This window comes from Triturus cristatus, chromosome 4_1 (genome assembly GCF_964204655.1).
Source record: "Triturus cristatus chromosome 4_1, aTriCri1.1, whole genome shotgun sequence".
In the NCBI taxonomy this organism is placed as follows: Eukaryota; Metazoa; Chordata; class Amphibia; order Caudata; family Salamandridae; genus Triturus; species Triturus cristatus.
Window position 1 is genome coordinate 870,903 of NC_140585.1, and position 24,892 is coordinate 895,794.

At 45.5% G+C, this 24,892-nt stretch overlaps 1 pseudogene across 1 annotated transcript in view; it reads left to right on the forward strand.

The window, feature by feature from the left end:
- Positions 1 to 24,892, forward strand: part of LOC146839248 (uncharacterized) — a 200,389-nt pseudogene that overhangs the window by 110,908 nt on the left and 64,589 nt on the right. The window contains exon 4 of the transcript XR_014981051.1: positions 1,578 to 1,650. The product of XR_014981051.1 is annotated as an uncharacterized LOC146839248 (transcript). The remainder of the gene's footprint in view (positions 1 to 1,577; positions 1,651 to 24,892) is intronic.

A 24,892-nucleotide genomic window follows, 5' to 3' on the forward strand; every position in this document is an offset into this window, starting at 1 on the left:
GTCAATGTGATCTGTCTGAAAACGTATAAAATGTACTGTTTTGGGGATATTTGCTGGATTGTTTTCACCCTTTTCCTAGAGGCAGACATCATGCTAGTTGTTTTATTGATTATTTTTTTTTTTTTTTTTTTTTTTTACTTATGAACTTTCCTTTGATTTTTAACTGAGGAGACTCTGTCCGCTTGCAATTTGATGTTCTAGAAGAACCCTTTTCAATTTCTTAGCAGACAGTTGTTGTGTTGGTCTGTCTATTGATATACTTTGTGATCCTCTTGCAAATACTATGATGATTATTTGTCTGAAAGCGTAACCATGTTACCAGTAACCATTTTAAATCTGTAATATGGCTTGCTGTAGCTTCAAAGGCCTCTAACTAGGGATCTGTCCTTTAATAGCCGGTATAGTCTGCTGCTGTGGACTATAGGGCTATTACAACATTTGCCCAAAGAGGGCAGAATGGGTTGATTGATAAAATAAAGGGGTTGATACCGAGGGTGTTGAAACAGCCTTGCGGCTCAAACCTTTGTTTTGCAGTTGTTGATGTGAAAGTTCGACAGTTACCATCTGCATGCAGGGCCACAAAGGGGTAATTGTTCAACATTCACAGCAGTAGCTATGAAAGGAGGCTTGAGTCCGCCCCCCCCATGTTCTCCCTGTGCTTGGCTAAACTAATTTTCATCATTCAGGTGATCCAGGGAGATGCGGGAGCTGAGCAGACCCCCCGCCCCCCCCCACCCTCTCCCCCCTCTCCTTCCAAGGCACCAGTGACACTGTGAGCTTCAAGAGTAGTGGGGGGGGGGAGGGAGGGAAGGCTGCTGTGTGGTCTGCTGCAGGGTCTATCTTTTGCTTTTCTCTGCCCAAAACATATATTTTGGAGAGGCAGGGGAAAGAGAGAGGCCGTGCATTAGACATTGTATTGTTGAGAGCAGCGGGCCTGTATCGGGTTTTAGAGGCTGCTGCTCCTTGTGTTCAATGGAGATCTCAACATTCCAATGTTCTAAGCTTTGTCCTGCGAAGGTTTGAGTCCAAATTCCAGCTCTTGAGTCGCCGTCCTTTGGGGCTCACAAGACACCGACCCTCCACATCATCCCTTAAGATAACTTATAAATAAAAAGCGCCAACACATTGATGCCTTGTTGCTTTCCGTTTCTCAGTATTCCCACACTGCATCAGCTTGAACTGGAGTTACTGTTGCTCAGACAGCATGGTTTCTATAAATATCAGTGTGGTTGACTGGTTTATGAAGGATAGGCACAATTGTAAACAAGGGCTTTAACATGCTGTTTGTAAACCTGATTCTGTTGCTTTGTAAGTTTTATGGGCTGTAAATGGGAATTATGAAGAAGGCACTGTTGTTGGGGACTGTTCTCTGAAACACTGTGTGCGCTCCATTATCACAGAGACCTTTTCCAGCAAAGGATCATGGATCTTGGTGACTAAAAAAAGTCCATATTTTAATACCCATAGTTGCTTCACAATTCTTGATTTGGTTTTGTTCGTTCAAGACAGTTTTTCTGAAAATAGGGTGAAGTGCAATTGTCATCTAATGTAAAACCTTCTCTTTACTTCCTTTCAAGGTATTTTGGGATGATCAGATGGTGCTGTGAGTGGCGGCTGACACCCTTGGAGAACGAAAAAAAAAAAACTCCGGTAATTATTCTGAACTGGGGTGGCGAAGTGACCTAAAGAACGATGATGGGTTGAACCCAGATCTGTGACTGGGGGTGAGTGTCTGAAAATTTTCAGCGCTCCGTCCATCATCTCCTTGAGTTTGCAATGTTTGAAAGCACCCTGAGTTTCTTCTCCCCCTGTTTCTTCTCCCCCTGTTTCTTCTCCCCCTGTTTCTTCTCCCCCTGTTTCTTCTCCCCCTGTTTCTTCTCCCCCTGTTTCTTCTCCCCCTGTTTCTTCTTCCCCTTCCCCTGTTTCTTCTCTCTGGGTAGTGCTCACTCTGGCCTATGGCAGCGAAGCACTTAGAGGGAGAGACCTGTGGTAATGTGAGCATTGGTTCAGAATGCCCAGACATTGGAATGTGTGATGAGGTCATGAGGGCACTGCATTCCGATTGTAAGCAGTTGCTCCAGGGCCCCTTCATGGTGAGACTTATCCTCTCCATTAAACATCCTCACACCTTCACAGACTGCTTGGAGTCTTCCTTATCAAAAGACCCCATGGTCCTCGATAAAACGGTCACCCGTATATACAAGCAAGTATTTCAGCTTCCTCGTGTTGCAGCGTGGAATGCAAAATCCCTCCCTCTATCAGACCAATTGATTTTTCTCAAGCACACACAATCAACACATTCGCTGGTGGGGCCCATAACACCAACATTCACTCATCAACGATCCGTACTACTCGGGAGGTGATTGGTTCTACCACGCTGACATGGATGGGAATACCTCTACATAACCTCCTTTAACTCACTAGACGCTTCTCTTCACCTTTTGGTATTCCTCCCATAAATGGCCTATTGATCAGTTAGTTGTGGGCTTGGTGACTTCATTCACCATTCAATTATCTTCAATCAATACATTTTCAATGAATAACAACTCGACACATTTAGTAAATCAATAAATCTTTATCTAATTAATTCAAATTAAATTCTCTTTCTAGTCACAAATCGTCACATTTACCTATTCTGGCTAATTGTCGTTCTCTAAGTCAAAGTATGGCCATTGGTTCAGTCTGTCAGTTTCAGGGGAACAGCTGTCCTGCAGTGTCACCGTCCTCTCCGTCAGCATAACGTCAGGAAATGGGGAAAACGACCTCTCCACCTCACTATTCTACCATATTTTATAGTGAAATCACATTCCAAAAGTATCCAATATTTTTGAAAGTCTTCTAATTGGTCAGTCAAAATTGTTCAACGAGTTTCCATACGGGAAAAGTCTCTTTATATGTAATATTTTAATTTGACGGTCCGATGTATCTTTTCATTGTTCTTTCAGGGGAGCTGGCTTGTAGCCCAGAACGTCCTTGGTGGGTACAGAAGGGTTAGGGTCATGAAGAGGCCACTGTTGCTGAAGTTAGCGCAGGCGCACTTCTCCATGGACCAGAAATGATGTCATTCTCAATGTCCGCTACAGGAGGCAGCCATTTTGTGGCAGGCCCAAATGGTCAACTTAAGTAAAAGTAACACAAAACATAATTAATACATCGAAATGATTAATAAAATGTTATTCTCACTAATTCCCATATGCGTGTGCATTTATCTAGCAGAAACAACACTTAATGCAGTTTTATACTCTCTTAATAAAGCACAAATCACGAATACATCACAAAACCAACGTTTATAACATTAGTATGCGTTTGTACTTAGTTCACATATTTTAGCCATGTAAATGTGTTCCCACGTGTATTTCATCTGTTAATATGGTTGATTAGTTATCGCACATCAAACTATTAATGAAATCATAATTAATCGATTATTCATTTTGATACAAACATGCAAAAATGAAGAGGGTATACTAAAAAAAAAAAAACTTTACCCGCTCCTGCAATATCCCCCCTTTGGTGATTTTATCACCATAAAACCCACAAATTGTGTTCTTTCTTTTATGGAATTTTAAAATGTTTTCTTGCTCAATTCATAGTTCAGTTTCACCTTCATCTTCTCTTTTTACTGATTCATATAGGTTTTCCTTCCACTCCTCCCAATTCTATCTCCTCAAATTCTCTTTCTTGTTTCTTGTCTTTTCTCTTTAGTTTTTCTCTTTTTAGTTTCTTCTTGTTTTTATTATGTCTACAACACATATATCCTAATCTAATTACTAATATTATGAAAATCACACATGTTGGTGGAAACAATATCCTACCTATAAAAGTACTACCTATTTTAACTAAATAATTCTTAATAGCAGCTATCTTGTTTCCAATATTTTACCAAACACTTTCAACCTCCAGTGGTACTATTTCATCATGCAATTCTGTAATATTTTTAATATAAATTTTCAGATCTTTACTTTCATCAGGAATGTAAGTGCAACAATGTTGAACTTTCAGCATTCCTCAGACTCCACCCTCTTTTGCCAATAAGATATCAAGGGCAAGTCGATTTTGCATTACCATAGCACGCATGGCAACCATTTCAGTATTAACCAATAAAAATCCTCCAGCGGTGCTTGTTGACAAGCGATCCACTACTGTTGATAGTTTTTGAATGTTATTTGCATTCAAAGATATTCCCACTGCTGGTATCAATTATCCAACAATATTACCTATAATTTCTGCCCAAGATTCTCTTTTACTACGTACTAAATGATTACTAAGTACACTATCTTCTACTCTATCCATATGAAAGATTTTTGGAAAGACAAGGCCAACATAACATGTGCCATACCAATGGTCTGGCAAACGATAATATGCCCTGTTTCCACAAATAAAATACAATCCAGGAAAGACTGGATCATTTCCACCTTTGAATCCCCATCCACCCATGAAAAGGTATGTATCCTGGCACTCACTGTTGCCTACAAAATAATTATCATACGCAGTCTGATTCCTCCTAATGCATAATTTCCCTTTCTGAGGCCTATCTAAAGCCATGGTTGGACTAGCTTCACCTCTCAAATGCTTTTCCTTTTCTATATCCCAGACTGTTTTATCCATCTTTCCTTCTGAGGCCTTTCTTTGCATTTTCTGTCTCCTTCAACCATGTCTAAAAATGTCTTTTCTTCTTTCTTCAAACTGCAAGTTAAATTGTCTCTAAAAATGTCTTCTAATATAAGTTTGTTAGTTTCTAAGAAAAATTCCCCTAGTACCCTAGCAGGTTTCACTTTGTTTAGTTTGTTATAAGAAGGCACTTGTCTAAAAATGTTATCTACATCTGAAAAATAATACTCTAATTTACCTGTCTGATAAAATAAACTAGCTATTACACTACATGATATTCCATACGTTGCTGGAAGGTGATGAGTCACTCCTTCTGAAACAGAGGCAGGTAACTGCATGCATACATAGCAATCCCTTACATCCATTGTCTTTACAGATTCATACAATAACTTTGAAAACACATTGTTAGAAAAATCAGTTATAGACCTATCTTTATGTAAATGATCATTGCTTATTCTAGTTGGAACTACCGTTTGAGGAGCTACCTTTTGAATTTTCCCTATGTTAGTTGTATTTTCTGTATGTCCTTCTAATGTATCTATAGTTACCTTGAAAGAGATCAGTAGAGCAAGTATGCTCCATAGAAGCATTAATAATCCTGTACAACAACACATTTTACACCATCTTTTCATAAAAGTACATCTACCTTTGTTACCATCTATGTTGGCCATCTTGTTAAAATGGACAGTGTCTTTTGACTTAGCCTCTTTTACTACTGTGGAGGAGTGTGGCTCAATGGTTAGAGCGGCAGACCCTGAAGCAGAGTTCTGGCCAGGGACCAGGGTTCGATTCCCGCCTCGGCGGGGCTCGGGCTCAATTTCCTCGGACCTGTCTATTCTCGCCTCGGTGCCTATTCTAATCACGGGCCCCACGCTGCAACTCTGGGCAATAGCTTGCTTAGCCTCCACACCGGCCCCAACAGCGCTAAGGATGCCTGGCTTCACCCTGGGGGTGCCCAGGAGTGGACACTGCACAGGGAAAGCCAGGAGGGGGTTCCACAGCGGTATGAGTATCAGCGCCAGGAAACCGCAAAGGCGACACCGCAAGGTGGCCGTCTGGTGACAGTGCGCTCTTTAAGTACCTTGACATTTACATTTACTTCACAGCTAGTTTCTACCTTAAGGCACTAAGCCCCTACTTGGTTCTACCAGTCTCTATTTTTTGTTTAGTCTTTTATTTCTCCATCAACAGCTTTTCTTGATCTTATTCAGTTTGGTATCTCATCATTTTTCACTTTTTTCTTGTCATCGAAATACAGAATTTCCGTTTCTTCTTCTCCGATGTCGGACAAGATAACTCTCAGGATTCCTTCTTCTTCTTCTTCTTCTTCAACCACTTTCAGTAAAGTCTCCTCTGGATTTCCTTGACTATCTACCTCTTCACTTTCAGGCAGCGCCACGTATGTCCATTCCGGCGACTTATACTTCAGATTAGGTTTCCTTGTCCTTTTGCTTTCTTCGGACACTCTAATCTCTTCCTTTTTTGATTTCTCTTGACTTGACACTTCATTCACTTGTTCAGCTCTTGGTGAATTCACTCGTGTCAATCGATGTCTCAATCTCTTTATTTTATTTGGCCAAACGTCGCCTGTAGCAATTCTTTTCGATTTACCTCCTTTGTTGTTTTTCTCATTTAGCCAAGTTCTCTTTCTCAGAACTCGACCTTCAGGTATCTCATTTTCGCTTTCTTCAGACTATGTCTCAACTTGCTTTTTCTTTTCAACAGTTTCTTTTTCCACCACTTGTTGTGTTTTCCCTACTTCTGTCCCTCCTCGGGTCTCCGGCACGCAATCTTCCTGCTGACTACTTGTCCCTTCACCTAGCTGGATGTTGGAGTTCCCTACACCTCCTCGGAGGTCTACCGCAGAAATCTGTCCCCCTCTCTCTGTACCTGTCCCTTGTTCACTTACAATGGTTATTTCAGGTGAAATTTCTCTCAATCTTTCATCTAGTAATTCATCTACATGAGTCTCTTCTAATGGTTTCTCTATCTTTTATTTTCTTCTTTTTGTGTTCTTTGTTAAAACTTTGTGTCTCTTGCTCGTTTCCAGAGTCTGAACTTGTATCAGAGATCTGTAACCTTCTTCTCAGGGAGATGCTTCGAGGGAATAAAGTCAGTCTCGGCTCTGTCTCCCCCCCCCTTTCAAGGTTTTCTTTTGTTTTTGACTCTTCGTCATCTGATTCTGTATTTGATTCTGAATCATCCAAGTATTCTTTATCAGTGCTGTCCACTGGATTTGGAATTCTCAATGTATGACTTGCATGGATCCAGTTTTTCAGTCCAGCACTCTTCACAGCTGTTGTTGTGGTCAAGATGACTTGTCTTGGCTTTCCCCACCTGGGAACCAAACAATTTCTTCTTCTGTGGACCTTTATCCTCACCCAATCCCCTGGGCTCAGATCATGGGCTGGCTTCCTCTCGTGGTGCCATCCGCTCCAACCTGATGAAACACACAGAATGAACTGCGTCAGCCAGGCCTTTACAGTATTCCAAAACCATGTCATCAGTTATAGTCATCAACTTGTTGGCTGGTGTAAACACGTGTCTCATGGCGCGTCCCATGATTATCTCATGTGGACTTAACCCTGTGGTTCTGTCTGGAGTTGATCTGATCGTCATGAGCACTAGAGACAAGACATCGGGCCATTTCATACCTGTGGCCAAACACATTTTCCCTATCCTGTTTTTGATAGTACCATTCATTTGTTCAACCACACCAGAAGCCTCTGGTCGGTAGGCACAATGTAGTTTCTGTTGTACATTCAATGCTTCACTGATCAATTTTATAATCTCATTATGAAAATGTCCTCCTCTTGTCTGATTCAATTGTCACTGGGAACCCAAACCTAGGGATAAACTCTCTCAACAGTAGCTTGGCTACCGTCATCCCATCATTTCTTCTTGTTGGAAATGCTTCCACCCATCTGGAGAATAGGCAGACCATAACCGAGACATACCTCAATCTGTTACAGGGTGGCATCTCGATGAAATCCACTTGCATTCTGGTAAAAGGCCCTCCTTCTTGGCCTATTGTTCCTAGACTCACTACTGTCTTTCTCCCAGGATTGTATTGCTGACATGTCAAGCATCTTTGACAAAGACTTTCTGCTACAAGTCTGAAATTTCCATTGTACCAGGTCTGCTTAAACGACCTGATCATGGCATCTCTCCCTATGTGTCCCTGGCCATGATACATCCGTGCCATGGTAGACCTCATGCTATCAGGCATTACAACAAACAAATGATGGACGGAATGCTGAGTGGGAAGGGTATGCTCAGACGTGAGTCCCGTGCTCTCCATGCCACTGGAATCAAGCTATCCTGGCTGACGAGGGCTGAAAGCCCGAAACCGGTCCTAGGATGCTTGTTTCCAGTCCAGGGAGGACCTGGCTTGGCAGTTCGGGCTGGACTGTTCCCATGGGGCACAGGGTCAAGACTGATTTGCATATGGCTGGGTTCAAACTGGAATGGCATGGTGAGCAAAAAAACGATGGGTTTAGGCCCAGATCTCTGTACTGGGGTGAATGTATGACATTGCTCTGCATTCTGTCCATCAATTGTTGTTTTTGCATTTGTCACCCCGAGTGGGAAGGGTATGCTCAGACGTGAGTCCCGTGCTCTCCATGCCACTGGAATCAAGCTATCCTGGCTGACGAGGGCTGAAAGCCCGAAACCGGTCCTAGGATGTTTGTTTCCAGTCCAGGGAGGACCTGGCTTGGCAGTTCGGGCTGGACTGTTCCCATGGGGCACAGGGTCAAGACTGATTTGCATATGGCTGGGTTCAAACTGGAATGGCATGGTGAGCAAAAAAACGATGGGTTTAGGCCCAGATCTCTGTACTGGGGTGAATGTATGACATTGCTCTGCATTCTGTCCATCAATTGTTGTTTTTGCATTTGTCACCCCGAGTGGGAAGGGTATGCTCAGACGTGAGTCCCGTGCTCTCCATGCCACTGGAATCAAGCTATCCTGGCTGACGAGGGCTGAAAGCCCGAAACCGGTCCTAGGATGCTTGTTTCCAGTCCAGGGAGGACCTGGCTTGGCAGTTCGGGCTGGACTGTTCCCATGGGGCACAGGGTCAAGACTGATTTGCATATGGCTGGGTTCAAACTGGAATGGCATGGTGAGCAAAAAAACGATGGATTTAGGCCCAGATCTCTGTACTGGGGTGAATGTATGACATTGCTCTGCATTCTGTCCATCAATTGTTGTTTTTGCATTTGTCACCCCGAGTGGGAAGGGTATGCTCAGACGTGAGTCCCGTGCTCTCCATGCCACTGGAATCAAGCTATCCTGGCTGACGAGGGCTGAAAGCCCGAAACCGGTCCTAGGATGCTTGTTTCCAGTCCAGGGAGGACCTGGCTTGGCAGTTCGGGCTGGACTGTTCCCATGGGGCACAGGGTCAAGACTGATTTGCATATGGCTGGGTTCAAACTGGAATGGCATGGTGAGCAAAAAAACGATGGGTTTAGGCCCAGATCTCTGTACTGGGGTGAATGTATGACATTGCTCTGCATTCTGTCCATCAATTGTTGTTTTTGCATTTGTCACCCCGAGTGGGAAGGGTATGCTCAGACGTGAGTCCCGTGCTCTCCATGCCACTGGAATCAAGCTATCCTGGCTGACGAGGGCTGAAAGCCCGAAACCGGTCCTAGGATGCTTGTTTCCAGTCCAGGGAGGACCTGGCTTGGCAGTTCGGGCTGGACTGTTCCCATGGGGCACAGGGTCAAGACTGATTTGCATATGGCTGGGTTCAAACTGGAATGGCATGGTGAGCAAAAAAACGATGGATTTAGGCCCAGATCTCTGTACTGGGGTGAATGTATGACATTGCTCTGCATTCTGTCCATCAATTGTTGTTTTTGCATTTGTCACCCCGAGTGGGAAGGGTATGCTCAGACGTGAGTCCCGTGCTCTCCATGCCACTGGAATCAAGCTATCCTGGCTGACGAGGGCTGAAAGCCCGAAACCGGTCCTAGGATGCTTGTTTCCAGTCCAGGGAGGACCTGGCTTGGCAGTTCGGGCTGGACTGTTCCCATGGGGCACAGGGTCAAGACTGATTTGCATATGGCTGGGTTCAAACTGGAATGGCATGGTGAGCAAAAAAACGATGGATTTAGGCCCAGATCTCTGTACTGGGGTGAATGTATGACATTGCTCTGCATTCTGTCCATCAATTGTTGTTTTTGCATTTGTCACCCCGAGTGGGAAGGGTATGCTCAGACGTGAGTCCCGTGCTCTCCATGCCACTGGAATCAAGCTATCCTGGCTGACGAGGGCTGAAAGCCCGAAACCGGTCCTAGGATGCTTGTTTCCAGTCCAGGGAGGACCTGGCTTGGCAGTTCGGGCTGGACTGTTCCCATGGGGCACAGGGTCAAGACTGATTTGCATATGGCTGGGTTCAAACTGGAATGGCATGGTGAGCAAAAAAACGATGGATTTAGGCCCAGATCTCTGTACTGGGGTGAATGTATGACATTGCTCTGCATTCTGTCCATCAATTGTTGTTTTTGCATTTATCAGGCATTACTGGCCTTCCATCTCGATGGACCCACACATGGTTCTTCTCTTGGTGCACAACCTGCTTTTACCCATGGTTTCATTTCCTCATCTCCTGCTTCATCTTGCAACTGTCTTACTTCTTTCCAAGTTCCCACAATGTTAGTAAACATTAAGGAGCAAGAAGACCTTTCCTTTTCCTTTGCCCGATTGACTGAATTCTGATTCTGTGCGCAATATTGTGCCATATCATTGGCATAGCGGTTGCCCGTAGTGATATAATCACGACCTTGACCATGAGCAGCACATTTCACCACAGCCAATTGTCTAGGCAACTGTATCGCCTCCAGCAATTTTCCAACCACTTCAGCATTCTTAATAGGAGTTCCACTTGAGATTAGGAAACCTCTTTGCAGCCATATTTGGCCGAAATCGTGGACAACTCCGAAGCCATACTGGCTGTCAGTTATCACAGTCACTCTCACATTTTTCCCAATTTTGCACGCTTTAGTCAAAGCCATAAGTTCTGCTACTTGTGCTGATCTTATTCCTTTCAAATATGATGCTTCCAGTACTGTTGCGACTGTGCACACTGCATATGCTGCACTCAGCACTCCATCTGTTCTGAAACAAGACCCATCCACAAACGTCACATTATTACTTTCTGGCAAAGGTTGGTCTTTTATATCTGCTCGTGGTTTTGTGGAAAAATCAAGTACATCCAAGCAATCATGATCAGCTTCGTCTCTTACTTCCACATTCTCCGCGTCGGGCAACAATGTTGCAGGATTCACATTTACACATCTCGCAAGACTCACATTAATTGCACCTAATATGACCTTTTCATACTTAGTCAGCCGACTGTGTGTCATGAGTACGACGCATATTTCCACATCCCCGTCCTGCCGGCCCACCGGCGTTACCTGCGGTTCACGGTGGGCCAAGAGCACTTTCAGTTTACCGTGCTCCCCTTCGGCCTCACCAGTGCCCCTCGGGTGTTCACGAAAGTGATGGCGGTGGTCGCAGCTCATCTGCGCAGATCAGGGGTTCCAGTCTTCCCCTATCTCGACGACTGGTTGGTTGTTGAAGGCGGGCTCGCCCCAGACAGTCGTCTCCCACCTCCAGACTACGGCGGATCTCCTGCATTTGCTGGGATTTTCCATCAACGTGCCAAAGTCACACTTGAGTCCCTCTCAGAAGCTCCTCTTCATCGGAGCAGTTCTCGATACGGCGCAATTCCGGGTCTATCCGCCGGAACAGCGGGTCCGGGATATACAGGCCCTGATTCCCATCTTTCGGCCTCTATCCTGGGTTTCGGTCAGGCTAGTGTTGCGGCTTCTGGGGCTGATGGCCTCCTGCATCCTACTAGTGCATCACGCCAGGCGGCGCATGCGGGCTCTGCAGTGGGACCTGAAGTTTCAGTGGGCCCAGCATCACGGCAACCTGTCCGACCATGTCTTGATCTCGGAGGGCACTGCACAGCAGTTGCAGTGGTGGCTCACGGACCGCGATTGGGTCAAGGGCAAGAGCCTCTCCCTTCCCCAACCGGAGCATGTCGTAGTGACGGATGCGTCCCTCCTGGGATGGGGTGGCCATATGGGAGAGGCAGAGATCAGAGGCCTCTGGTCTCCGGCGGAGTCTCGTCTCCACATCAACCTGTTGGAGTTGAGAGCGATCCGACTTGCACTGAAAGCCTTCCTTCCCTCTGTCAGGGGAAGTGTCGTGCAGGTGTTCACGGACAACACCACCGCCATGTGGTATTGCAACAAACAGGGCGGGGTGGGGTCGTGGACCCTTTGTCAGGAGGCTCTGCGCCTCTGGACGTGGCTGGAACACCAGGGCGTCACCCTAGTGGTTCAACATCTGGCGGGCTCTCTGAACGCCAGAGCAGACGAACTCAGCCGCCGGTGCATGATGGATCACGAATGGTGTCTGAACTCCGAAGTGGCGCAAGGTCTCTTTCAGCAGTGGGGAGAGCCTTGGTTAGATCTATTTGCCACCGAAGAGAACGCGCAATGTCAGCAGTTCTGCGCGTTGGAATTTCCAAGGCGGCACTCGCTCGGCGACGCTTTTCGTCACGAGTGGAGTTGCGGTCTGTTGTACGCCGTTCCGCCTATACCACTTCTGCCCAGAGTGCTGAAGAAGATCAGGCACGACCGGGCCCAAGTCATCTTGGTGGCTCTGGATTGGGCACGAAGGTACTGGTATCCCGAGCTACTCAGTATGTTGACCGATCCTCTGATACGTCTGCCCCTTCGGGAGGATCTTCTGTCGCAGCAGCAGGGGACGGTCCTCCACCCGAACCTGTCCAGCCTCCACCTCCATGCGTGGAGATTGAGCGGCGGCAGTTGATGCCATTTGACTTGCCTCCTGAAGTCTGTGATATCATTCTGGCAGCCAGGCGTCCCTCCACAAAGTCTGTATACGCCTGCCGGTGGAACAAATGTGTGGCATGGTGCACAGCAAAGGCTGTGGATCCCCTTTCCGCCCCTCTTTCTGAGGTTCTACTGTTTCTTCTTTCTTTGGCCCGGCAGGGCTCTGCCCTGGGCACCCTGAAAGGTTATCTTGCTGCCATCTCTGCCTTCTTGCGGCTTCCTGATCAGCCTTCTCTTTTCAAGTCCCCTGTAGTTACACGCTTTCTAAAAGGCATTACTCACCCGTTCCCTCCTGTCCCTTTTGTAATGCCTCAGTGGGACTTGAATCTTGTCTTGACATTCCTGATGTGCGCTCCCTTTGAGCCTCTTCACAATTGTCCTCTTCTTCTTCTGACTCTTAAGACTGCTTTTCTGGTAGCCATCACCTCGGCTAGACGGATGAGTGAGCTCCAGGCTTTATCTTCAAAGCCTCCTTTTCTGTCTGTTCATCCGGACAAGGTTGTCCTTCGGCCTCGTCCCTCCTTTCTTCCGAAAGTGGTGACTCCATTTCATCTTGTGCAGTCTGTCACCTTGCCCACCTTCTTTCCGCCTCCGCATCCTTCCAAAGAGGAAGAGAGGCTCCACGGTCTGGACCCAAAACGTGCGCTCTCCTTTTATTTGGACCGCACAAAGCAGTTCCGGGTGGACGACCAACTTTTCGTTGGATACGTGGGTGCTAAGAAGGGGAAAGCTGTGCACAAACGGACCATCTCTCGGTGGGTCATTTTGTGCATCAAAATTTGTTACTCCTTGGCAAAAAAGGACCATCCTGTTGGGCTGCGCGCCCATTCTACTCGGGCCACACCGGCTACTACCTACTGCTTTGGGACGGGGTGTCCCTTTGCAGGACATCTGTCAGGCGGCGACGTGGGCTTCGCTACACACGTTTGCCAGACATTATTGCCTTGACAGCCAAGTCCGGAGGGATGGCTTCTTTGGCCGTTCTGTCCTCCAGGACTTTCTGGTGTGATCTTGGTTCGCAGACCCACCACCGGGGATGGTATTGCTTGGGTATCTATTCTAAGGTGAGGAATCTAACTAACGTGTTTCTTTCAGATGAACAAGTTACTTACCTTTGGTAACGATGTATCTGTAAGAAACATTAGTTAGATTCCTCACCGACCCACCCATCCTCCCCGTTCTGCGAACTGACATCTAGGGTTAAGGTTATCCTTTTTAGGCCCCTAGATTTTATTTTTGGCACCAGTGTCGGTCTTAGCTTTCCGCGCCAGGAACGCAGAGCCATGCAATGTACAAGAACTGACGTCAGCGCGCGAGGGCGGTGTCTAAGTACTCCGACGTCATTCCGGCGCACGACGCCGACGACTGACGCGGAGCCGCAGACGACGCCTAGCGACGCGCAAGGGGTATTGCTGACGAAAAATCTTCCGGATCCAGTCTGAAGCCTGGGGATATTCTAAGGTGAGGAATCCAACTAACTAATGTTTCTTACAGATACATCGTTACCGAAGGTAAGTAACTTGTTCTATTGGTCCATTGTGACCCCCCTCACAGAACTCACCTCCAAGAAAATGCCCAAGAAAGGTAACTAGACAGTCAGTTGTCAAAAGGCTTTTGACACCCTGAAAGAAGCAATGTGCTCAGCACCAATTCTAAAAGCTCCAGATTATGCCAAGCAGTTCATAGTGCAGACTGATGCCGCTGAGCTAGGGATAGGAGCGGTCCTATCCCAGACCAATGATGAAGGCCAAGACCAACCTGTTGCTTTTATAAGCAGGAGGCTACTCCCCAGAGAGCAGCGTTGGAGTGCCATTGAGAGGGAGGCCTTTGCTGTGGTTTGGTCCCTGAAGAAGCTGAGGCCATACTTGTTTGGCACGCACTTCCTAGTTCAAACTGACCACAGACCTCTCAGATGGCTAATGCAGATGAAAGGGGAAAATCCAAAACTACTAAGGTGGTCCATCTCCCTACAGGGAATGGACTTTGAAGTGGAACACAGACCAGGGACTGCCCATGCCAATGCAGATGGACTTTCCAGGTTCTTCCACTTAGACAATGAAGACTCCATAGTACAAGGTTAGTCTCATCACCTTTCGTTTGGGGGGGGGGGGGGTTGTGTGAGAAAGTGCCATCTTTCTTACATGGTATGCCCCCACTTTTTGCTAAATTGCTGAATGTACTTTTACTGAGTGTACCCTGGACTCCTGCCAATCAGGGGCCCAGGGCCTATGTTCCTTCCTTAAACCACACAAACTCCAAATTGGCAAACCCTGGCCACATGTCAGCCCCTAGTAAATGGTACACTAGGTACCCAGGGCCTTGTGACCAGGAAAGGCCTCTAAGGGCTGCAGCACTCATTGTGCCACCCTTAGAGGCCCTGTACCCTTACACACACACACTGCCTTTGCAGGCTGAGTGTCTGGGTGCAGGACAAAACGAAGAGTCGACATGACACATCTCTGTGTGCCATGCCCATCACCTACACTGCCATGGCATATATCAGCCACCCCTCTGGCTGGGTGCCTTATGCCCATGGTGTGGGCACAGGAGCAGGAGCCCTGTGTCCCTACAGTACCCAGGTCCATTCCTGGGCACTAAGTGCAGTGCTGCCATTTAAGAGTACATGGTGCTGAGAGCTCGTCAAACACGAGCTCCACAGCACCATAATGGCAACACTGAAGACTGGGAAGTTTGGTATCAAACTTCTCAGCACATTAAACCCACACTGATGCCAGTGTGGGATTTAATGTACCAAGCACCCCAGAGGGCATCTTAGAGATGCCCCCTTACAACTAACCTACAATCCACGTCTGCTCTGAGGCTGCCCAGGCTGCCACACAGCAGACACGTTGCTGGACCCCTGGGTGGGAGAGCCCCTGCTCTCCCGGGCCTGCAACAATGCACATCCTGGGTGAGGTGAGAAATCTCCTCCCCCAGGATGAGCAAAGGGAAGCTTCAAAGGCATGCCGCCTCTTGGAGTTTCCCCAGGCCACTGCAACCCCCCACTCTGGCGGGAAGCTTGGCGGGAAACCCCATACAAGGACAGGGGATGTGCCAGCCTGCCCACCCCACCCCTCAGGTGGGGGGGGCGAGGTGAAGCACATCTCCGGGCTCTCGCCCTCTTGAAGATGGGAGGCCCTACCCTATCAGGATTAGGCTACTGGCCCCCTCCCACAAGAGAGGCAGGATAGGGGGTGTACCCACCCCAGGACAAGGACCCATTGGTCCCTGGCCTCACCTACCTGTAACGCCCCTAAATCTAGTATTTAGGGGCACCCTGAACCTTCCTTCCCCAGATTCAAAAACTACAAGAAAAGCAAGAAGAACAAAGGCCTGCCCTGCAGCTGCTAAAAAGAGAAGACACCAACTGCTTTGGCCCCAGCCTTACCGGCCTGTCGACTCTCGAACCTGCACCAGCGCGGCATCTCTCGCCAGCAACCTCACCAACCCCGGAGGACCTGGCTACCTCTTGGCTCTAAGCCCCTGGGACTCCCATGAGTAGAGGCTCTACTCAGAAACCTATTCCTAACCCCTGGCAGCAGCCCGGAACCGCAAACCCAGCACACTCTGCACCAGCCAAGCCTGGCCAGTGCCGGAGTGGACAAAGACCCTGAGGACGACCCCACGGCGACTGTGACCCCGAGTCCGGCACCCAAGGACCCCCCTCGACATTCCTGAAGAAGCCTGCAGCCTCAGAACAAGGTGCCCCCCCAACCGCGATCAACAGAGGGTAAGATTTCCCGACACCAAAAGGCACCCATGCACGCGGCGCCCTGCGGCCCCCTGTGCCCAATCCCGGGGTACCCACCTAACCTACAACTACCCAACTTACCTCTCGAAGTGGTGGTGGCACCTGAAGCATCCTCGTCCCCGAGCTTGCAGCCTTTTTCCTAACCGGAGCATTCCCATTGATTTCCATTGAGCGCCCGACGGCTCAAAAGCACCCAGCCGCCCGAGTGGCCCTGGCAGTGCAATCTCTACACTAGCCTACTTTCCCACTTGCCCTGAGTGAGTGACCCGGAGCCCAGCTCCCACAGCCGCTTAGCCTGCTAGTCAGCAGCCACCAAACCAGGCCCCCTATTCCTCATAGGCTAACATTGGGCCTAACTCTCTCTGCACCCGGCTGCCCTAGAGCCGCTGAGGGTGAACTAACTGTGCCTATCTGACCTTGGGGGACCCATGAGTCTATGCCCAGAACCTCACCTTTGCCAGTCGAGAACTTACCTGAAAACCACTAACTCTATTTTCTACATAGGGTAACATTGACTGGCTTTTTCTTGAAATTTCGTCTAAGTGTAGACTTTTCAAATCTTCAAATATTCACTAAAAATCAGCCGAGCGACAAAAACGCAAAAACTCACCTGTTCTCAGGTGGGCTCACAGTGCTGTATCTTGGTGCCCAGCACTGGCTCGGAAGAATACTCGCACCTATACTTACCAGTAACCCAATTTTCTCCCATAGGAAACCATTGACTGCTTTTCTGTGAAATTTCTTCTAAGTGTCGATTTCTGCAATCTTGAAATATTCTTTTAAAATCGTACAATTTCTGCAAACGTAATTACTTACCTGTTGTTGATAAAGACCCCAGTACTGAGTCTAGGTACCCAGTCCTGGATTACAAAAGTAACGATAAAGTACTCTACCTGCAACTTGAATTTCTTGCCATAGAGATCCATTGAATGTTTTCTTTGAAATATTTTCCAAGTGTCAACTTTTGAAATAGCTAAATATTATTTAAAAATCATTACAGTAATTAAGTCGACTTTCACCACTTGATTCTGAATACTGTCCCAGGACTGAATCTAGGATCCAGACCTGGAATTCCAAAAGTAATCTAAAAAGTAATCTGTTACAAATAACCTAAATTTACCATTGAGCTCAATGCATTGTTGTGTTTAGGAAATAGGATTGTTTATTGCAACCAACTGTGACTGATTACAAAAAACAATTGCTTATTGCAAAAGTATTTATATTCAACCTCTCATGCTGAGAAAGTATGTTTTAATTCCACTTGTTGGTTCTAAAATAAAACAAGCATATATTTTTTTTATATAAACCATTGGCCTAGAGTTCAGTTATTGAGTGTGTGAAACCTTTTGCTGACTGAGTGTGTACAACAAATGCTTTACACTGTCCTCTGGTACTGCCTTACTGCTCGACCAAGCTACCACTTTAGAGAGTAAGGTCATACCTAACTTTAACCTCTATCAGCCCCTGGGGGACTGTGGACTCTGTACACCCTGTACCTATTAGGGAACAGTATATACAGAGCCACTTTCTCACAGTCTACATTTCTCATTAGTCCTACAGCTTCTCCAGTGAAATCCTAAACTTCTGCTTTTACTGATTGTTTCAATTCTTTTGGTAATTAATCAGAGTTGAATACAGCATATGTTTCAGTAACCTCATTTTCTCTGTTAGCTATGGTCATTTTATACAGTACATCATCTGGTGTTTCAAATGCTATTCCATCCGGAGTACAAAATATGGTGCAATTCATCTTGCACAACAAATCCCTACCTAATAAATTCACAGGACTGGTGTCACATACCACAAAGTGGTGCATTTCTGAAAATTTCCCTATTCTAACTTTTACTGGTTCTTTAAGGCAAGTTCTAATCTGTTTGTTGGGTACACCAACTACTTGGATCGTTTCATCCGAGAGGAAGATTCTTTACATCAGCTGACCTAACAGTTGATCGAGTAGCTCCAGTATCGGCTAGGAAATTAATATTTTCATTAACCTTCCCATCTACAAAAATGGTCCTGTCTGGTCTACTTCTAGAGTTGCGCCAAGTTCGCACTCTTCTTCCTCCCTTCGGCACCGTCCATAGCTTTCCTCTGAATCACTCATCGCGTTGCAGCCAATACTGCGAAACAGCGCTTGCGCGTGGCAGTTTATTTACCTGTTCTTCGTTGTAGAATCCCGATTCGTTACTATACTTCGGTGTGTTTCTGCTCTGTAGAAAAGGCGGTTTTGGCACCTGATTCTGTGGATTAACAGCCTGCTGCTGTTGCTGCTGTTGACCACTCACCTCATGCTGCACCTGTTGGTTCAAGGATGGATTTTCATTGTTAGTATTTGGGGGAAACTTACACTCGGATTTCCAATGCCCTATCCTACCGCAATTATGGCATGGGAACTTCTTTTTAGCTTCTTCTATATTACCCTTTCCTTTTCCAGGCCCAAATCTTGATCTCACTCCTGTGTCTTTTGCTTGTTCCACTAATTGAGCTTCCTGCCGCTCTGCTACTTTTACTTGTGCCCACATTGCCTTTTCTTTCAGTTTTCGCTGCTTTGCCTCAATCGCCTCACTAAAATATTTAGCATGTCTCAATATCTCATCGATTTTCTTGCTTTGCCAATCAACAGTATGCTGCTTAATCATGTCACAAATTTCAGGGCGTAAACCATATACAAATCTGTATACGAAATGACTCCAATCCTTCTCACCCAGGTTCTCATCTCCACTAAACTGCTTAAAAGCTAGTATTAGTCTCTCGTAATAAGCATGTACTGACTCTTTTCCTTCCTGATGTGTTCGATCAATTTTTACCCAGTCGGTCTCTTTGGGGAAGTACCTTATTTTTCAAAAATACCATAACTTGTTCATATTCCTTCATTACTTCAGGGTCTGGTGCTCCTGTTTTAGGATCCCTAGGGTGTTCCTTAGTTGGCCAATCTATCACTATTTTGCACTCTGTCCATAAATCTGCTGGTACTATTATGTCAAATAGGCTATTCAAATCGATCCATAATACTTTAGATAATTTAACGAATCTGTCTTCTTGTCTGTACCACTCAATGGGCTTTTCCCGTAGTCGAGGGAAATCATTTGTGAAAGACAAAATATCCTGTCTTGTCCATGGACATGCACATGGCCTCCTCCTGGAATCTCTCTCATGGGGCATTCTGTCACTAACTTTTCTTTTTCTCTTACAGGAAATGCTGAAATTTTTTTATCTGAGGCATCACGTTTTCTATACTACCTACTTCTCCATTTGTCCACATCTTCCCATTTTCTCAAAGTGATTATGTCCTTAATCTGACCTATCCGTCCTGTGGTATTCATGTTTTCAATATCTTTTTCGGTGAAATCTACTCTATGGTTTCTGTAAAGCTTTTACCTTGTCCATGTCAATTCCCATCTCATTTGCTATTTCTTCTAACCTCTCATGTAGGTTTTTCGCTCTCCATGTGACACTTTTACACAAAAACAGCAATTGCTCATCCTGGTAATTTTTCAACTTTTCTGTGGAGATAGTTCCTACTATTAATTCCTCTAGTACCAATTGTAACTTAACCACATCAATTGATTGGCATTCTTTTTCTTTTCTCTGCAAGCCTCTTAACCATTCACTCAATTCGTCTGATGGTCCTACTGGTTTTTCCACACTACCTTGTTCTGAAATTCTTTGCGGTTCTAATATTGATTCTACTGTCATTCAGCTTCGTTCGGAGGAATCTTGGCTTATAAATGGATTGTTTGAAACATTAGGTTCGATCATACTTATCGTGTGTCTCCGTGGATTCTCATTTGCTCTCATTTGTGGTTGATCAACCTGTCTATTGCTCGTATAAGGAACTGTCAAACAATGTTCACCATCTTTTTGCTTCTCAAAAATGGGCTCTAGTGGACCTATTGTTACGGGAACAGTGACTGCTTCTAGGTCCTTGGTCAATTCTCTTATTTTCTCAGTTAGTTCTAGTGTCGTTTTTGCTAATTCCACAGAATTGTCACAATTTGTTTTATTTTCTGATCTTTTCTCTCCTTCTCTAATGGAGTTGCTTCCTTCTAAATCTTGTGAGCCAGGTTCTGTCTTTATAATTCGGACCGTTTCTCTCATTGGGGCACTTGGTGTTTAAAATATCTGGTTCTGGTCGATACGGTGGTGGATTTTTATAAAACATGTCATCAAGAACATCATCCTCTGATTCATTCGCTCCATACCTTCTTGATTCTACATTGTCTCTCTTCTACACACTTTCTTCCTTCATTCTCTCCTGTGTTTCTTACGGGGAACAGGCCTTCAGTCATACTTGTGTCTCGCCATCGTCTCAATCGATCATTATGATTTTCACGGTCATACTGTCGCCCAAACATATTCCTATATCTTCTGCCACTTCTCTGTTTTTCTCGCTCATGCATTTCATCTTCCCATTCTGTCAATGCCTCAAACTGCGTCGGTCTAGGTCTTGGCTCTAAACTCCTCATCTTCTCTCTCAGGTTCCTCAAAATTGCCAAATTAAATGAACCGTGTTCTGGGAATGCTAGGACTCCATCATCCCTAGTATATTTCATCCAATTGTCTAACCAGATACAAGTATGATATCCATATTTCGCAACCATGAAGGATGCGGGCGTCTTTGTTGGAGGAAGTAACTGTCCTTCTCTTGTCACAATCGGTTTGTCCTTTTTAAACTACCCTTTTTATTTTACTGAACCAGGCCTTCTCCTTCTTTTCTACTGAATGGTAATACATTTTCCTGTCTGTCATGAATCCCTAGTCTCTTCCTACAACTGTATGATTTTCTGTCCAATTGCAGCGCGACTCACACTAACGCACCAATCCGGAGCGTCTTCGTCACTGTCACAATTCTCAAATCCCAGCACGACTCACACCAATGCATCAATCCTGGAACATTTATGTCACCCTGTATTTTTCCAATCCTTGTGCGGCGCACACTAACGCTCCAATCAGGGCGTTTTACTGTTCTGACCCTCTGTCCAATCCCAGCGCGGTCGTTTTGACGTCAGCAGTCGCTGCAGCAGCTCCTGCTCATGTCTACCTCTCCTTCACAAAACCACTCGGTAGGTTTTTGTTTCAATTTCTACAGTTCTATTAGTAACAACATAAAAACATCTCCATTGTCCGCTTCGCTAACCAAAGCATAGCAATAGACCTTTCTCACGAGAATTCCGTCTTTCCCGAGAGCAGCGCTTACCTCTGCCCTACTACGGAATCGTTACTTCTATTGATAAAGTAGCACATCCCTCTACTTCACCCTTCTAGCAAGCATCAATTAACTGTTTCTCCAGAGTTAAAACACATGGCTGGAGACCCAATACTCCTGAGAAATAAAACCAGAGTTTCGCAATTAATTGGAATGCCTTTTCATACACACGCTTCCATACAGAAAATGTAGTACATTCACACAGAATTCTGCCTTTCCCGAGAACAGCGAACAGTCTGTCCTACTACAGAATTATAATACCCGTTAACAAAGCAGCGCTTACCTCTACTTTGTCCTTCTAACAAGCTCAGAGAGTACCTATTACCTTTCCAGTGATAAACGTTATCGGAATGCCAGTTGGATCCCTGGTACCCAAGACCAGAATTTCACAGGTAACCTTCGCTATCATACACTCCTTTCTCATACAGAAATTGTCTCTAATGGCAACACACGACGATGTCACCGAATCGAACCCAGACAATGCGTCTTGCAACTTCAATCGTTACACGTTTCCCCTGTGTGCATACAGGGCCAACAATCCCGTCTTTCCCGAGAACAGCGCTTACCTCTGCTCTACTATGGAACTGTTACAAACTTCCAACTTCCTATATCCCAGAAGCCGTGCAAACCACATGGAACTCAACGCAACTCAACAGAGTGTTAGTACATATACCAATACAAATCAATAATCAATAAGCTATGTACAAGCAATCATCACCAAACCAAAACAATAACAACCATCATATTGCAACCAGAAAACTGTTGCAGCGCGGAATGCAAAATCCCACCCTCCATCACAGACCAATTGATTTTCTCAATCACACTCAATCAACACATTCGCTGGTGGGGCCCATAAAACCAACATTCACTCAACGATCCGTACTACTCGGGAGGTGATTGGTTCTACCACGCTGACATGGAAGGGAATCCCGCTACATAACCTCCTTTAACTCACTAGACCCTTCTCTTCACCTTTTGGTATTCCTCCCATAAATGGCCTATGGATCAGTTAGTTGTGGGCTTGGTGACTTCATTCACCATTCAATTATCTTCAATCAATACATTTTCAATGAATAACAACTCGACACATTTAGTAAATCAATAAATCTTTATCTAATTAATTCAAATTAAATTCTCTGTTATTCTAGTCACAAATCATCATATTTACCTATTCTGGCTAATTGTCGTTCTCTAAGTCAAAGTATGGCCATCGGTTCAGCCTGTCAGTTTCAGGGAAACAGCTGTCCTGCAGTGTCACCGTCCTCTCCGTCAGCATAACATCAGGAAATGGGAAAACGACCTCGCCACCTCACTATTCTACCATATTTTATAGTAAATTCAAATTCCAAAAGTATCCAATATTTTTGAAAGTCTTCTAATTGGTCAGTCAAAATTGTTCAACGAGTTCCCATACGGGAAAAGTCTCTATATGTAATATTTTAATTTGACGGTCCGATGTATCTTTTCATTGTTCTTTCAGGGGAGCTGGCTTGTAGCCCAGAACGTTCTTGGTGAGTACAGAAGGGTTAGGGTCACGAAGAGGCCACTGTTGCTGAAGTTAGCGCAGGCGCACTTCTCCATGGACCAGAAATGATGTCATTCTCAATGTCCGCTACAGGAGGCAGCCATTTTGTGGCAGGCCCAAATGGTCAACTTAAGTAAAAGAAACACAAAACATAATTAATACATCGAAATTATTACTAAAATGTTATTCCCTCACTAATTCCCGTATGCGTGTGCATTTATCTAGCAGAAACAACACTTAATGCAGTTTTATACTCACTTAATAAAGCACGAATCACGAATACATCACAAAAGCAACGTTTATAACAGTATGCGTACGTACGTAGTTCACATATTATTTTAGCCATGCAAATGCGTTCCCACGTGTATTTCATCTGTTAATACGGTTGATTAGTTATCGCACATCAAACTATTAATGAAATCATAATTAATTGATTATTCATTTTAATATAAACATGCAAAAATGAAGAAGCTATACTAAAAAAAAATGTAAAAAAAACTTTACCCGCTCCAGCACTCGCAGCTCCTCCGCAGCTCAAATCAGGCTAGAATTTTGGCTGACAAAGCAGTCGTACTCAAGAATGCCGTCCTTTGTCACCTTCTGTCACAAATTAAAAAAACTCTGAAGGTAAATTCCATCAATTGCTTCATGTGGGACGAAATATCAAAGAAGCCACGCTTGCTGACGTGTAAACATCTCAATGACCCTGTCGAGCAACTAAGCCTGGGGGAAACAGTCAACATCTGTGAGCCACAATCCATTTAGGAAAACGGCAATAAAGTCCTCCAATCCTAGCATCAATTGAAGACAGGGCTATTTTAGCTAAAAGGTCACATTGATAGTTAGTGCTAAACAGCTACACAATCTGAAACCTCAGCAGTAGCTGGGGGAAGCACAAAATCCCAGGATAAAAATTATATTTGATCTATCGAATGGGCGATTTACCTACTTTACCGCGCAGCAAGCCTTCGTTGAGGACAACCAAGGAAGCGACCTTCAGGCTCTGTGGCAAGGCCACAGAAAATTTGGTCCATACCATTCTGCTTTTGTGATCACTCCCTAGGCATTCGACAAACTTCTACGGCCCCAATGGAACCAGCAAGGGTGCGCAATTGCATGGGCGCTATCCTGTTCTGCTTCAATGCCTCAGACCAGGGCGCAACCGCCAGAACTGTCAAGTATTTACAAGGGGTTAAGAAAGCCCTTAAAATGGCAGCTAAATAAAGGAGAGAAAAGTGCATTTCAACTTCCTCGCCGCACTTCTCCAGCTCAAATCAGGTTTGAGTTTGGGCTAACAGTGCAGTCATACCTAAGAATGGCATCCTTTGTCAACGTCTGCCACAAATTGAAAAGCTCTGTGGCAAATTCCATCAATCGCATCATATGGGAAGAAATAACAAAGAAGCCACACTCAACGGCATGTAAACATCTAAACAACACTGTCAAACAACTAAGCATGAGGGAAACTTGGTAAACATCTGTGAGCCAAGATCAATGTAAGAAAATGGCTATAAAATCCTCAAATCCTAGCATCAATTGAAGACAGGGCAATTTAAGCCAAAAGGTCACAGGGATGGCTAGTGTTAAACAGCTTCACAATCTTGAAACCTCAGCAGTACCTGGGGGAAGCACTAAATCCCAGGATGGAAAGGAAATATTTGATCTATCGAATGGGCGCTTATTGGAATCCGGTGTCCCCGTCCCACACCACTGTCACCAAATGCGAGACCCAGGACTCCTCACTCACCATTAGGCTAAGTAAGCACACCGTTTGAGATAGCCCTGCTCACCCCCTTAGTAGCTTGGCATAAGCAGCCGTGCCTATCCACGCACGAGTGTACAGTATGTGCAACCACACCCACAACAACCCACTGGTGACACCACAAATGGACTCCACACGAGTTTGATAAAACTAGTATAAACTTTAT